The 17,783-nt window shown below is 32.0% G+C and overlaps 1 long non-coding RNA gene across 1 annotated transcript; it reads right to left on the bottom strand.

Moving 5' to 3' along the window:
• Positions 1-8: 8 nt before the first annotated feature.
• On the bottom strand, positions 9-17,347 carry LOC126891719 (uncharacterized). The gene is made up of 2 exons (XR_007700522.1): positions 12,245-17,347; positions 9-12,079 (listed from the first exon to the last, which is right to left on the bottom strand). It is a non-coding gene; the product is annotated as an uncharacterized LOC126891719 (long non-coding RNA).
• Between the last annotated feature and the right edge of the window lie 436 nt (positions 17,348-17,783).

Raw genomic sequence — 17,783 nt, 5'->3', positions numbered from 1 at the left:
TCAATCTGTTCAAATAGTGATAAGACCGTGGTCTTTGACAAACAAAATCTGAAAAAAAGTCTAAATGGTCCCAGTAATTGTAATTCTCTTCTGTTATGAAACCGAGGTAGACGTTATGAACTAAACAAAGATTCCGAACTTGATATTGCATTGCATTAAAAACTTTTTTAATTTGGTTATGAAATTGTTTTTTATTTATTTTTCTGCCAAATTGATCATTACTTCTCGAATTGCACATGCGCACGTACAGTTACTGCTGCCAACAGAAGAAAAAAAATGGTTAGCTAACCGAGATTTTCTTAATTTGGTTTAAAGCACTCAAAAACGCTATTAGGGTTAAAATATTGGTTAAAATTTAAACTAGGTTAGCTAACCAAAATTTTAACCGCTCACTGAAAAACCGGGCCTAAGCAACTAAAAAAATCAAAATTTAGGTTGATACTTTGAGTGAGTAGCAGCAATTGACTGCTTAAAAATTCTATATTCTACATTTCTTAACTACCTATGAAATTGGTGACATTCTACGAAAAAATGTTAAGTATCCCACACAAATTAAAAAAGAGACCGAACAGGTCCAGTTGTCGATAAGACATGATAGTTTCATTTTTATGTAGTAGTTAATGTTCCTTCATTTATTGTATTCAAAAACATGCAGTAGGTACCACTCTACATATATCATGGGCAATTCTAAAATGATAGTTTGTTTACTTTAAGACGAAAAAGTAAAGGGCTACACCGTTTTGAACATATATAATGGCAAGATTATCCCAGTTTAAAACTCTGGTGCGCCAATAAACTTTTAGACAAGCGGCACACCCCCAAAAAACGCTTATTTCTCGAGATACTGACCACGGTGAGGTGAATGGCTAATTGTAGACATACTTTATGTTTTTGATGGTGCTGAAACCGAAAATAAGGTTTATTTTGAGTTTTAAGTGAGGGAACGTTGTCAAAAATGCAATTTTACCCTATAAATAAAAAAATATGTTTTTTTGAGTTTAATATTTTTTCTGAAATTTTTATAGCATAAATTTTTCACCTTTCTGAAGACTATGGGATCTGTTGCAAGCATTGAGTCTTATTCTAAAAGTTATGAATTTTTTAAAATAAAAGGTGCAGATTCCTGAATGACCAAGTTTAATCGCAAGAGTTGCGTGATGAAATTTGAGCTTTTGAGCAAGTTGGCTTTTTAATCAAATGACACCACTACGGCCAATATACCAACACCAATGGGAATCAGGCAGGGAGACAGCTTCAGCCCATTTCTATTCAATATGCTAATGGATGAAATAATAGAAGATGTGGAATCGCTACAACTAGGATACATACTCTGTCATAGTAGAATCAGTATAGTGTGCTATGCGGATGATGCGGCCCTGACTGCAAAGGATGAGGATGACAACTTTACAAAGACAACTGTATCGTTTCTATCAAGCATGTCGACGACTCAACATGAACACATCCACGCAGAAAATAAAATGCATTACCATTGCGAAAGATCCAATTAGATGCAAGCTCGTGGTAGAGGGGAAACCCATAGAACAGCTAAATCAAGTTCAAATATCTAGGTGTAGATTTATCAAGTTATCAGCCAGAGACCTAAGAGGACAAATAAACAAGACCGCAGTCATGCGCAGTCAAGATGTAGTCAGATGGGGCAGGCAAAGACGAAGAGAATGGTTCAGTCATGTAAAAAATAATGGAGGAGCACAGACTACCAAGAATTGCGCTAGAAGGAAAACCAACTGGCAACCGTCCACTGGGGAGACCACCAAAAAGATGGAGAGATAGCTCACAGTCTACCTCTCAAGAAATACTTCAACGTCTGAATTAACAGATCGACAGATCTACAACAATTATAAGAAGAAGAAGCTTTTTAATCACGGTTCTGTTAAAATATAGAGTATAGAGTACAAAGAAGTTTTCCGGAAAGTATTAGAACAAAGTGTTTTATAGAAAAAAATGGTGCAACTTTTAATTTTAAGAAAAACGTGATTTTTTTTTTATTTTTAGTGTAAAATTTCGATTTTGACAATGCGCCCAATTAAAATTCAGAATAAACTTCATTTTCGTTTTCAGCACCATCAAAAACATAAAATATGACCAAAATTAGCCATTCACGACACCGTGGTCAGTGCCATGTCATTTTGGGGTTGCCTGCCGCTCACCTATTTGTAGACCTACACTTTGAAAATAAAAAGTTTGAGAACCAGTTGTCATTAATTATCCCTAGGGAACATCCATAAATTACGTCGTAAAATTTTTGGAGTTTTTATTACTTTCCTCTCCTTCCATCGTAAAGCGTCATGACCCCCCTTTTTAGTGATTTTTTTTTAAATTCCATGTTATTTCTGGATTTTACAAAGTTGGCTCTCAAAGTTTATTTACGAATGTAACCAAATCAGTATTACTATGTAGCTCATTAATATCCGCGTACTTTTTTCTATCAATTCACTGTACAACTAATTAGCTTTATTTGGACAAAAGACAACTTTTATCAGAGTACCTATGCTTTCTTAACTGCATCATTATAAATCTTGATACTTATTCTGTTGATTTCAATGCCATTTCTGTTATTAATATAATATGTTATATTATGTATATTGTAATATAATATGTTATACAATGTAAAACTAAATATTTTATTTCTATTCATTCTTGTAGAATTGTGTCACACAGAGTATTCAATAAATAAATGAACAGTTTAGTATTTATTGTTTCCAGACGTTGTTCTGTATAGAAGCGTTTTTTTAAACCCAAAGAACAATGTTTTATTGTTTGTTATTCTATATAAAACTGCTAGCAATATTATTTAAGGCTATGCGCGATAAAAACGAAATGAAAAGTATGCGATAAAAGTAATATAATTCTTTTTAATTCTAAACTAGCAATGGCCCCTCTGTCGTATACCGTCGTAATAAGCAAAGTCCCCCCTTCCTCTTTTCAACGACGAATTTTATGGATGTTCCCTCGTCAGATATCAGAGATTTTAGAAGATCAACTGCTTTTTTAAATTAGCAGTAGCAAACTACCACGATATTTAAGTGGACCTTACTCTAAATGTTTACAAAAAATTAACCATATTACTAATGTAATAAATAAGGGTAAACATATTTTTACATTATAGTGATAAAATATAAGAAAAGAAAATGTGCTATGGATTAGGTATCTGGATTTGCTTTTAAAAAGCCTTTTACTTTTTTCTTCTTGGGATAAACTAATTATTATATCTTAGCAATCGATGGACTGATGCGGTTTTACAAAATCTCATTTTATGGGCAATTAAAAGGGCGTAAATCTAGTACATTAAAAATTATTATACAAGCTTTATATTAGTAAAGTAAAACAGTCTAGTCTAGCCAATGATCATTTCCATGGACGTATAGACACTTTCTGTGTTTATACGTCCATGTCATTTTTCCATAGTTCATCATACTTTTAGATCAATTTACAAGTGAAAATGTCAATTTTTAACAAAACAAAATCACTTATTCAAACGACTTTATGCGAATTATTTAAAAAGTATGTGTTTTATCAAAAAATAATTTTTTAAAGAAAGTAAGTTAATAATAATAAAAAAAAAACAAAATGGGATGGTGGTGTTTGTACCCCAACACAAGTGAATAAGTATTGAAAGTTATTTCTTCTTCATCAAACAATAAGATTTAAAGTTTCAACATGAAATATGAAGAAACCAATGCATTTTCGTGGAAAACTCATAAAACCGTTTTTGTAATGGTTAAAAAAAATTTGTTTTTATTTTTATAAAAGACTAGCACCAATCATAAGGGGGTTATGAGAAAAATTAAAATTGGTACATATTTTCTTAAGCAACAAAAAACGTGAAAATACCCCCTAATTAATAATAATCATTATCCCTTTACACTTTATTAATGTATGATCTACAAGTTTCGCTGGTTTAATATACTTAGTTTTGAAAGAAATATAAAAAGTGCGAGTCTTTGTAATTTTACAAAAAAACCTTTTTTCAAATAACTCACCCTATAGGAAGATTTTTATAGAAATAAATCGCCTAAAATTGTTCCTGTGCCTATGACAGGCTCAAAAATTATACATTTTTTTATGCTTTATTGAGTGGAATAAATGGCTACAACAATCTTGTTTGATTATCACGTTTTCAATTGTGATATAATAATTTATCCCTTTGTGGTCGAACGCAATGACGAGTAAAGTGTTGTACAAACAAGTATGTATTTGTCATGTATTACATGCCTACTGAACTAAGTGTCATATGAAAGTGCACTGAGGTCGTGGTGGCCGTTTAATCAAAATAACATTTCTAACATTATGTAAAATAGCTCCATCTTTTTTACTATCTATACTAAAATATTCGTATTTGGTAGAATTGAACAAAACATGTCAACTTGTTATTTGCCCATGCCGACAGTGTGTCGGCACGAGGGTTTCATCGAGAGTGCCGACGAAGCACGAGTTTCGGCGGTAGTATTACGTTAATACTAAATGAACTATTTAAGTATGTGGTACCAGCCATGTGGTGCTTGTTCAAGTTGAACACCGAACGTGCTAAATAAGCTACAGTTGAATTTAAAATTGAATGATGTGTTAAAATTTATTGGCATATTTTAAACGGAAACTTGAATTCTTGACAACCTTATAGAATTTGGATTGGACGACAACAGGAATTAAAAGAGATGTAGAATACCTAAACAACTTATGCCCGGTTGCACCAACAGATCTTAAGCTTAAGTCGAGAATATCATAAGAATTAATATAATACAATTATAATATATTACAATAAGAATACCATAATATAATAATAGATATAATTGATAATAAGGTAAGAATCTAAAATTACGGTGCAACGTAAGTGATACTCAAGGAGGCCCTATCTATAAGTAGAGCTTAGCTAAGCTGGAGCTTAAGATTTGTTGGGGCAACCAGGCATTATAGTCATAATAGCTAAGGATCTAGGTATGACAAGAGATATTATGGTACAGGAACTCGTTGTGGCTACAGAAAATATAAGTTTAAATATAGCCAACACAAAAATAAAAATAATGACTTTGGTACCCTACCAGAACATCAGTATTGGTGGGAAAGAAATAGAACTCGTAGAGAGATAAAAATACCTGGGACATGCAATTACGATTGCAGGGATAACCAGACTCATGAACTGAAGAGAAGAATCAGGTCTTGGGTGGGCAGCATATGGAAAACTGAGAGTAACTTTTAAAAGTGAGTTGCCCACATGCCTGTGAGCCACATGTGAGTTGCCACAGAGAAAGTTATTTGAACAGTGCGTCCTCCCAGTCTTGACATACGGAGCAGAAACACTTACCTTAACTAAAGCCTCGGCTACAAAACTAAGAGTCACACAGCGAATAATGGAGCGGTTAATGTTGGGAACAACTCTGCGAGACAGAATAAAAAACGAAGAGATCAGGAGAAGAACAAAGGTGACTGAAGTCATCGAAAAGATAGCCAGACACTAAACTGGAGATGCAGCCAGAATGACAGATGGGCGATGGACAAAAAAGTTATTGGAATCAAGATCAAGAGAAGACAAGAAAAGCGTCGGTCGACCGCCTACAAGATGATTTGAAAAGACTAAATAAAACTGGATTAGAGCGGCGCAGGATAGACAGGATTGGAAACAAGAGGAGGAGTCCTATGTTAAGTAGTGGACTTTTGAGGCTGGATGATGAAACGGAAACTTAAATTAAATTTATTTATTCATGTTAAAAATACTAACACAATCTATAAAATCAACAGAACTCCACATAGACACTTATCTTTAATTGAAATTGAAGCATGTGTAGCAAGCGCAAGGCCAAACATAAATTTATTTAAAGCAATTACCAGAATTTGGGGAATAACCGATATAGATGATTCTCAACCGAAATCTACCAAACAATTCAAATATCTCGGTAAAATTTTTAACTATTGAATGGTTAGCGAGTAACGAGCATAGACGTAAATATACATATTATTTATGTCTATGGTTATAATGCTTTATATTTACGACATGCTAGAGATGCCAACGACTAAATCAGTGTAATTTTCAAGTGTGACAGACATGCTAGGCGAGCGACATGAGGAAAATGCTACTTAATACGATTTATAATGGTGTTATATATTTTCTGATAACGACCGCAAACGGTTAAAATAATATTTTTGAAGTTATACTTCTTTAGGCGCGATATGAGGGTGAATTTTAATATGATTAAAACCTTCAATCTGGGCGCAGTCGCATTATAACTTTGTTCTAATTGGATGTTCAAATGACATGTCAAAAATTATTCAATATGGCTGCTGTGGCACAGCTGTGGTTTGATTATTTATGGTTGTTGCGTTTTGAAATTTGTGGGAAAAGAAACAACAAACAAAAGTTAGTTAATAGTTATACTGCCTTTTTAAATAGTTTTCATATATATATTTTTGGACTTTTGGACTATTTTGGACAAGGTAAACTCATTCTATTTTTTTTTGAAATCCGAAATTAGGTCCGATTTTTATTTTTAAATTATGATTTTTTGGCGTAGATTTATTTATCTAGTAACTAGTAGGTATGTAATGCTTTGGTTTACATACTTAATTTGATTACAAAAATTTGAACAAAAGTTCTACACTCTTCATCTAATATATTGTTTTCTTACTGTCTTGTTATATTTTAATATTTTCTTCCACAAAAATCAAACTACATAATTTAATTAGATTCAGATCAACTGTCAAACAGTAAAACGTTCAGTTGCCCTAGTTTTCTACATGACAAGTAATGTGTAATTGGATGAGTGAGTCTAGGCTTCGATTACGAATCAAAGCGCCCCCAAATTCGCGGGTTCGAATCCCGATGCAAGTTTTTATTTTTTTATGCATTTTATGATTGTAAGTATATTTGTTATATATTTTTTTTCAGAAAATGCGTATTTATAATTTTTGCCAACAATTATTATCGTTCAGAAATCATTTTTTCTTTGTGGCATTTTTTAATGTGTTTGTGTGCGTTTTATTCTTTTATTTTTTTAAATTTTTGGTATTACCTTAATAAAAATTTTTGGAAAGTAGTAAGTATTAAAATTAGTTTAATATTTAAATAAAATATAAATAAACTGTTTAAAGTACATTATATCAATTTCGTTAAAATCACATAATATGTAATAGAAGTATAACTTCTTATGTGCGTACAAAGTACACACACATTCTTTTTTTTTTATTTTAAACAAGTTTTTCAATGTTTTTTAAAATCATATTTGTTTATAGTTTTGAAATTGCATATTTCACAAGTATAAAATTTAGAGGTGTGGGATCGGTACTCACCGGAGGGATCGCAGTCGTTCGGAAACAATTAGCGTCTCTTTGTAAAGACAATGACGTCGACTTTGCAAAGTAACAAGACACTTACTCAACACACACACTACACATTACTCCCCTGACTTAGTGATAAGTTATACAATTACGTGGCTAAAGGTTCTAGTTCTAAACCAAAGCCAGAATCAGAGAAAAAAAAATTAGAGGTTATCATTTTTATCAATGATTCGTTACTTGAATGACGACTCAAAATGTGTCTTTGTAATTCTACATTTTGTTTACATGCTTTTTTACGATCGGAACAAACATGAGGAGTTTTATGAGAATGAATTAACAGATACATATTATCGTAAGCTCTCTAAAACTGTTATTTTATAATTACAAAAAGAACACAATCAAATTTTGGTATCTACTTATTGACATTATCATTGTTTTTTTAATATATAATTATCTAATTCATATTTTTGATTAAACTGTTTATTGCATTCCACACAAACAAAACGTTTTAGACCAACGTCAAGTCTTAAATGCATAACTAAGGCGCGTTTATATTTATTTTAAAACAAATTTACAATGGCTACAACACAATTATGTTTAATAATAGTCTGGGCTGATTATCGGAGAATAGGCCATTTTTGGGAAAAGTTATTTACCAGCAATTTTATTGCTGGAATCGAATCTTATGATTGTATATATTAATAATATAGGTATGCAAAGTCCGCAGATAGTGTGCTACTTTTTTTATAAACAAAATGGCGCCCGAAAATCGTGTTTTTTTCAATTATTGCTCTAGAACTCCGAAGATTTTAACTTTACAACAAAAACACTCAAATAAAAATTCACCGTGATTAAATTCTGCATAGAGACGTGTTTTTCCCGATCTGCTCAGACGAAAATTTTCCTCGGAAAATGCGGGTTTTCCCAACAAAATCTTTAATTTTCAAATAAAGTTTTAGATAAGTAATTATTTACCAATAATTAAATAATTTGGTGACTTAAAAGCCTTCTTGGTTTAGATTATAGTTCCAGAAGCTGGTGAAAATTAAACTAATATTTTAGCAACAATTCAATTGTTAATTAATAATTTACGGTCGCAATAATAACCAAAATAATTATGATACACTGATCAAACTTTGAAATCTTATAAAGATGAGATGCCTATTTAACATTTTGTCGACAAAATATAAATTTTTTATTTTTTTGCATAATCTTTAAATGTTAAAAAAAAAATAGTTATACACAAATTAACGTTTCTCAGAAAGTTTTTATTATATCATAATTTTAAAAAATAGCTAAAAGGCGCATTTCAAATATCTTGAAAATGAATGCTTTAAAACTTTTTTGCAACCATTTGCAAAAAAGTTATGAAACAGCAAAGTAAACATACGATTACTACGGTGTTAATAATTTTTTTTAATTCTTTCAAAGCGTAGAAGTGAGTTTAAAGTACAAGCTAGTTATTTATAAAACAATATGGATTATCAGCTTAATGGTTATATTTTAATTAAAGATTATAAATATATTTTTTTGTAATTTATACGCGCGAAAGTAGAATAATACAGTACCGTAGCTACCCGCCCACATACACAACTCGCGCGAGTTTAAGCGTGTCAGTCGCTTCGAGTGAACATTTTATCTCCGGCTCTGTATCAAGCCTACTTTCGCGCTAAAAATTACAAAAAAAAAGTATTTTTAATCTTTGATTAAAATATAACCATTGCACTAATTTTTGACATTCTTTATGAGTAATTAGATTGTACCATAGATCACTTTTAAGCTTTGAAACAATTAAAACAAATTATAAACAATGGAGCTATCGTATATTTATTTTGCTGTTTCCTAACTTTTTTGCACATGGTTGGAAAATTTTTTTAAAGCATTCATTTTCAAGACCTATGAAATACGCATTTGAAGTATTTTTTAAAATTAGAATATAATAAACAATTTCTAAGAAATGTTTATTTGTTTATAACAATTTTCTTTAAACATTTAAAGATTATGCAAAAAAATGAAAAATTTATATTTTGTCGACAAAATATTAAATAGGCATCACACCTTTATAATCTTTCTTTTAAGTTTGATCAATGTCTCATGATTATTTTGGTTGTTATTGCGACTGTAAATTGTTAATTAACAATTGAATTGTTGCTAAAATATTCATTTCATTTTAACCGGCTTCTGAATTTATAATCTATACCAAGAAAGCTTTTATTTCACCAAGCTATATAATTATTGATAAATAATTAGTGGCCCAAAAAATTTATTTGAAAATTCGAGATTTTGTTGGGAAAACCCACATTTTCCGAGGAAAATTTTCGTCAGAGCAAATCGGGAAAAACATGCCTCTATGTAGAATTAAATTGGGGTGAATTTTTATTTGAGTATTTTTGGTGTAAAGTTAAAATCTTCGGAGTTATAGAGCAATAATTGAAAAAAATACGATTTGTCGGCGCCATTTTGTTTATAAAAAAAGTAGCACACTATCTGTGGACTTTGCATACCTATATTAATAATATATAGGATCTTATAATTCGATTAAAGCAATAAAATTGCTGGTAAATAACCTTTCTTTGTACTTTACTAATTAGACCAACGTATTATAACTATTTTTTTTTCAAAATTTAAAGATTATGCAAAAAAAAAGAAAAATTTATATTTTGTCGATAAAATATTAAACAAGCATCTCATCTTTATAAGTTTGATCAATGTATCATGATTATTTTGGTTATTATTGTGATCGTAAATTGTTAATTAACAATTGAATTGTTGCTAAAATATTCGTTTAATTTTCACCGGCTTCTGGAATTACAATCTATACCAAGAAATCTTTGATGCCACTAAGTTATTTAATTATTGATTAATAATTACTTATCTAAAACTTTATTTGAAAATTATAGTTTTTGTTAGGAAAACCCGCATTTTCCGAGGAAAATTTTCGTCGGAGCAAATCGTGAAAAACATATCTCTATGCAGAATTTAATTGCGGTGAATTTTTATTTGGGTGTTTTTGTTGTAAAGTTAAAATCTTCGGATTTATAGAGCAATAATTGAAAAAAATACGATTTGTCGGCGCCATTTTGTTTATAAAAAAAGTAGCACACTATCTGCGGACTTTGCATACCTATATTATTAATATATAGGATCTTATAATTCGATTCCAGGAATAAAATTGCTGGTAAATAACTTTTCCATGAATTTTGCTAATTAGCCCAGAGTATAAACGCAGATGAAATTGTAGGTTGGTACGAGCAGGGCCGGTTCTAGGGTTTTGAGCGCCCCGGGCAAAACAAGATTTGGCGCCCTTTCATACGAAATATTATATACATGCTGCAAATATGAAAAAATAGTAAAAAAAAAAGGCAAAAAATTAAAATTTCATTATAAAGAACTATGTAACAATATATTTAATCAAAAATAGCCCAAGTAGCAATTTGTCGACACGACAACGTTGTCTACCGCGTGGCAGCGTTTTGTTACAACGTTGTTATTGCCTAGAAGACGACCCTATTCTGCACTAATTTGGTGGACGATTTTTGAGTTGTCTTGACGTTGCCTAGGCAACCTCCTGTGAAGCAACATCGTTTCGTAAGCGTTGCATAAGACAACTGAAGCGACTATAAAAAGAACCTGCGCGTGCAATGGTTGTTCAAGGAGTCAGACTGGTTATGTTTTTTTACCTATATATTTTTAACAGATGTATGGTGAATGCGAAAACCAAAACTATTTTGACATCGTATTAGGTATTTAAATTTATATAAATACATAAAGGACTTAAACAAAATTACCTGATGTGAAATTTATAAACTCATCTCAGATTACCGTCAAATATGAATATTTCACCTTTAAAAAACACACGCGCTCCTTTTTATGACATTTTTGACAAAAAATATGCAAATTTAAAAAAATCTAATATTAATATAAAAGTCAAAATTTATGTTAAAGATGTTCTGTATAAATTTAATGTATTGATGGTGCTTTTAAAGGTATCAAAAAATGCCTGCATTATTTATATTCTGTGTTTTCATTTTCTTTACATCTCAAAAATCTCAAGTAAAACCAAAATGGTGCATTACCAAATTTACCAATATTACTAAAAAAATACCTTATTACCAACCATAGACGGAAAAGACAACTTAGAAGCCCAATCGCCAACCAAAACCCGGCCGCGCCGACTATCCCAACCATTTTAGAACGCACCCTCTTATTGGGTGACAGAGGTCATGTGACCAGTGTCAAAAGTGTATCATTCTCCTTAACAGCGTTGTCACATTTAGGAGATTTCTACTTTTTTTGGTAGGTTTTTGATATTTTTTAAAATATTCTAGTAGGCAATATTTTTTAGTAGATTTTTGGTATATTTCAACATTTTGTTATGACTAAAATAAAATTTGCTTTTTAATAGTATTTACCCCATTTCTAAATTAATTTTCAGACATTTGGTTACAATTTCCTAATGTCATTACCGAAAATAAGATTCAGGACGTAGATGGTGAATGTTACAGAGAAATGAAACTGGAAACTGGATTCTTGTGTAATAAACTTGCAGATTTCAAGTAACAGTGCAAGCAGTATTTCAGGTGTTATTGAAGAGTTCTGACATTCGGTGAGCCTATTAGAAGCTAATGATGGAAAACTAAAATATCTAAACATATGTAATTTTGCAAAACAAAAAATGTTGTGTTTACGTGTTTCTAATGTTAAATGCGAAACAATTTGTTTGAAGAATTTGATCCAGACATGCAGATGTTAAAATTAGGGGATGACAAAATATTCTAGTTATTAAATGTACCTATTCAGTGGTGTCATGGCAAAATTAGCAGTGCGGGAACGCAGTGCCGGAACGCACTGCTAATTTTTGTTTACAAAACCTAAATTCTCTATTATTTTTTTTTCTTTTCTTAACCAGTGCGGGAACGGCGTTCCCACGCGTTCCCACACCATGACACCACTGTACCTATTCATTTTTTTCGAATCATGAGGAAACTATAATAAGTATTTTTGAAAAATTTAAACGCACAATGAAAGACTGCATTATTTAGAAAAACCAAAACGTTTCTTATGAATGAGATATTTGGAATTAAAAGTCACACTAATTTTTTTATTTTTTTCACCCCTATAACTTATTAAAATAAACATAGAAGTTTTCAGGGACTTTCGGTCCCCGTTAATAACGTAATCTTTCTTTCTGCGTTTAAATTTTTCAAAATACTTATTAGTTTTCTCAGGATTCGCAAAAAATGTAAACATTTAAAATACATTGAACATTTTAACAGGCGACATTTTGCGCCTATCCCTTTAAGTTAGCTGTTGTTTTTATTATCAAAAATCCCAAATATATCCCAAAAATCCTTAAGTATATTTTATTTTTTGATTTAGCAGATTTTAGCTAAAAAAATGGTAATTACGTGGGTGGTTTGGATCGAATGGTTTGGAATAATTAGGTTTCCAATTTTTGGAATTCCTTTTGGGACATTTAGGACGGATATGCATATTACTGTATAAGTATACTGTATTTACATGGCCTAAAAAGAATTTATGTACTGATTTTGTGAAAGCAAAGCTATATACTGAAAGAGTAAAAACTCATCTGGCAACCCCGTCTACTAAAGCTGATACAAAGATTGAAATATTAAGGTTATCAAATCTACTGATAAAACAGTGGACAATGGAATGGAAACCAGCTATTAAAAAAACAAATTACCAGGTTGTTAAATAAATCGAAAATTTCCAGCAAAATAAAACATATAATAATAAGAAAATAATAAGGTTATAAAGTAAATTATTTTTCTCCTTCTGAAGTTACCGCAAAGGTGTCACACACCTAGAACAACACCTAGGGTCGTGACAGACAACTTCAGAGTCGGCCAGAAAACCCAAATCGGCCAGGGCGTAAATTAATTTAGCATTATAACGTTTTTAAGTTGTTGCGATTGTTGAAAAAGCTGAACTGTGATATGTAGTTGTCACAATGGTAATAAATTAGTTGCCCGTATAACTAAAGGTATTACTTAAAGTTGTAACATCGTAATGTCAGTCGCGATAGGGGACGTTGGCCGAAACAACTGAAAATGCTCTCTGGCAACGTTATATACAGTGCATTTGTTTGTACTGACAACCAATGCGTCGAAAAATTGCTACTTGGGAGTACAATAGTCATTTATTGTTTATAGCTGATGCAACATAATATGGCATAGCATAACAAACGCATTTGAAATCCAAGCAACGAAGGAGCAAGACAAAAGATAAAGATAAATGCACATTGCCAACAAACTGAAAAAATGTATTACGTTGTACTTTTACAATAACAAAAAAAGATGTTGATTTTGCGCACTGCAAGCGCACAATCTGCATCCCCAATGACTAAATTGAGGGAGTGGGATCCACATAGCATAAAAAATAAGGAGGCTATTCTTTGCAGACACGAGCTTGTACACCTTTATTTCTTCCCTTCATGTTAGAGCCGTTGTTATATCCTTGGCTTCTACAATCATCTAAATTCAATTGAAAATCATTCATTGTTTTACGATATAATGAGTTGGCCTATGCCTCGGTACCTAGAACTAAGGCTATGGGACACAATGGAAGACCTCGAAGTTCCACGAATATTAATAAAAGCAGTATAAGCACTATACAAGAAGAACAAAGTAGCTATCAAAACGGGCAATAGAATATGCAATTTATTTAAGACGAAAAATGAACTGCTACAGGGCTGTTCCATATCCATTTCCTATTTTAAATATTCCTGGAAAAAACCCTGAAATCAGGGAGAAGAAGTGCGAAGGAATGGGTATTCCAATAACAAAAGAATAGACTGGAAATAGACGAAGGTAAACAAATCAAAGGAACAAACAAGTACAAGTATTTAGCGAAATGAATTTCGACTCAATTCAAGCTTTCTGCTTAACCCAGGTATAAACATACCAAAAGGCACCGCCAGGAAAACATTCCACTTAGCGGTTCAGAGAGCCCATATGAAACGAGTCTTTGTACTCTATGCAGAGTATGGCATTAACAAAATAAGAAAATCTACGGTTTCGTTTTGATTAAAATCTGTCTTCCTCCATCCCCCGATAGCACTATTTCTAGGTCTACCTGTTGTCAAGGAGGCTCTAAGGAAGACAGATTTTTACCATTCCGACCGTAGATTGTCGATATAAATTAAAATAATTTATATCGCAGTATGGATAGAACGCCCTCTAACGGGGAATAAGCGAAATGAATTTCGACTCAATTCAAGCTTTCTGCTTAACCCAGGTATAAACATACCAAAAGGCACCGCCAGGAAAGGGATGGAGGAAGACAGATTTTGATCAAAACGAAACCGTAGATCTTCTTATTTTGTTAATGCCATACTCTGCATAGAGTACAAAGACTCGTTTCATATGGGCTCTCTGAACCGCTAAGTGGAATGTTTTCCTGGCGGTGCCTTTTGGTATGTTTATACCTGGGTTAAGCAGAAAGCTTGAATTGAGTCGAAATTCATTTCGCTTATTCCCCGTTAGAGGGCGTTCTATCCATACTGCGATATAAATTATTTTAATTTATATCGACAATCTACGGTCGGAATGGTAAAAATCTGTCTTCCTTAGAGCCTCCTTGACAACAGGTAGACCTAGAAATAGTGCTATCGGGGGATGGAGGAAGACAGATTTTGATCAAAACGAAACCGTAGATCTTCTTATTTTGTTAATGCCATACTCTGCATAGAGTACAAAGACTCGTTTCATATGGGCTCTCTGAACCGCTAAGTGGAATGTTTTCCTGGCGGTGCCTTTTGGTATGTTTATACCTGGGTTAAACAGAAAGCTTGAATTGAGTCGAAATTCATTTCGCTTATTCCCCGTTAGAGGGCGTTCTATCCATACTGCGATATAAATTATTTTAATTTATATCGACAATCTACGGTCGGAATGGTAAAAATCTGTCTTCCTTAGAGCCTCCTTGACAACAGGTAGACCTAGAAATAGTGCTATCGGGGGATGGAGGAAGACAGATTTTGATCAAAACGAAACCGTAGATCTTCTTATTTTGTTAATGCCATACTCTGCATAGAGTACAAAGACTCGTTTCATATGGGCTCTCTGAACCGCTAAGTGGAATGTTTTCCTGGCGGTGCCTTTTGGTATGTTTATACCTGGGTTAAACAGAAAGCTTGAATTGAGTCGAAATTCATTTCGCTTATTCCCCGTTAGAGGGCGTTCTATCCATACTGCGATATAAATTATTTTAATTTATATCGACAATCTACGGTCGGAATGGTAAAAATCTGTCTTCCTTAGAGCCTCCTTGACAACAGGTAGACCTAGAAATAGTGCTATCGGGGGATGGAGGAAGACAGATTTTGATCAAAACGAAACCGTAGATCTTCTTATTTTAACAAGTATTTAGGTTTCATAATATCAAACAAAGGAACAACTGAAGAAGATAATATAAAACATAGACTAGGACAAACAAGAGACTGCATATGAAAATTTTGAAAATTAACCCGGTATTGTTGGACAAGAACATCAATATAAAAACAAGAGGAAGAATATATCACACCATGACAAGAAGTATCCTGACTTATGGGTGTGAAAATTGTATAGTAAATAAGTAAACCAAAAACAAAATACAACAGAGATGGAATTTCTAAGGAAAAGCTGTGAGTACCAGCTAAAGCTAAGAGCAATGAAAAGAGATCGAATAAATAACATAGAGATTAAGAGAAGAATGGGGGTGAACTCAGACATAATAGACTACATAGAACAGAAGAAATTAACCTGGTACGGACAAGAAGAAAAGCAGACAAAAAACGTTGGATCAACAGAATAATACAGTGGAGCCCGATACGAAGAAAAAAGAAAGGCAGGGCCGAAGATCTTTCAGAGGTGAAGTGGACGAAGCAATGGAAAGAAGAAATCTTCAAGAAGGAGACTGGCAAAACAGAAAGAACTGGAGAGAACGGTTGAGTGAAGGAATACACTGAAAACTATGGAAATTATAAAGGATATAGGGTGTTTCTAAATAAGTGCGACAAACTTTGAGGGATAATTCTACATGAAAAAATGATGACAGTTTGCTCTATAAACGTATGTCCGCAAATGTTTTGTTTCCGAGAAACGAGGTGTTGTAATTTTTCTAACAAACTGGCGATTTAATGATATTTCAAATAAAAAATCATTTTGGAATTCCTCGTTTAATTTGTGACAAAAAATTTACCCTTTTTTTCATACGACGCGCCGTTTTTTATGCAAAAAACAAAACATCTTGACGCTTAGGTACAAAGTTTTCGAAATAGGTTTCTATACATTCATGTGAAGAAGAACTTGTCATTCCTAATTCATAAATACCCAGATTGGCAGAAAAAATTTTTAAAAGAAGAAATAAATCACTTTACAATGAAAGAATAGGTAAATTTAATTACTAAGACCGATGAGAATAATAGTTTAAAAAAATCACTTCAAATGTTCAAAATTTTCGTCATTTACCTCATGACCTCATGTGCAATAAGTTAATATTATGATTTTCTACCATAAATTTCATTATTCATTTATTTTTTTATTACGTGGATAGCTACTTATCAAAATTTATGTAACGGAAAAAAAATACAAATTCATTAATTCCACAACCAATATTTTACAAAACTTTTTTTATTCTACTTTAAAGCACACGCGCCAGTGTTAATGCAAATTTACAGAAAGACAAAATTATTTAACCAAAGAGTTTTACAACATAGTAATACAGTACATAGGTATATAGTATCACTGACTATTCATAATTTTGTTGATAATTTAAAATTTGATCTTCGTCCATTTTTAAAGTAGATTGTTGACATAATGTGATACCTACGTGACAAATGACCCAAAAAAATGAACAACTTTTGTAGATCGTAAAAAGAATTTTGCATTAATTGTGTATGAGTGATAAAAACCATAAGAATTCTTGCTGGTATTATATTTATTAGTGAACTTTGGTTTTAGTCTATTAATCTTTTTTGTGAGTTATGAATTCTCACTATAGATAGAAATATTTTTCTAATAAATAATATTAGAATTATTCAAACAATGTCATAGGAAAAATGTTCAAAATTAATATATAAAACCAAAAAAAATAATGAATGAAAAAAACTATATTTTTATATCGGCGTCCTTCAAAATTTAGCGCCCCTCAAAATTTGGCGCCCCGGGCGGTCGCCCGGCTCGCCCGCCCCTTTATCCGGCGCTGGGTACGAGCAGATTTGGCAACAATATATTTTTGAAACTATATCAACTGTCTTATCCGGGTGTATGCGCAAATAATGATTATCAAAAGATAGTCTCTTAGAAAAGTATTTTTTGCATATAGGTCTGGATCCCGCGTATGAAAAAAAAAAAAGAATGTGTGTGTACTTTGTACGCACGTAAGAAGTTATACTTTTATTATATGATTATATGATTATAAACGAAATTAATATACTTTTTATTTATATTTTATTTAAATATTAAATTAATTTATACTTACTACTTCTCAAACAT

The sequence above is a fragment of the Diabrotica virgifera genome, chromosome 9, assembly GCF_917563875.1.
Source record: "Diabrotica virgifera virgifera chromosome 9, PGI_DIABVI_V3a".
Lineage (NCBI taxonomy): Eukaryota > Metazoa > Arthropoda > Insecta > Coleoptera > Chrysomelidae > Diabrotica > Diabrotica virgifera.
The sequence above is the reverse complement of the archived record's forward strand: the minus strand, read 5'-3'. Positions and strand labels throughout refer to the sequence as shown.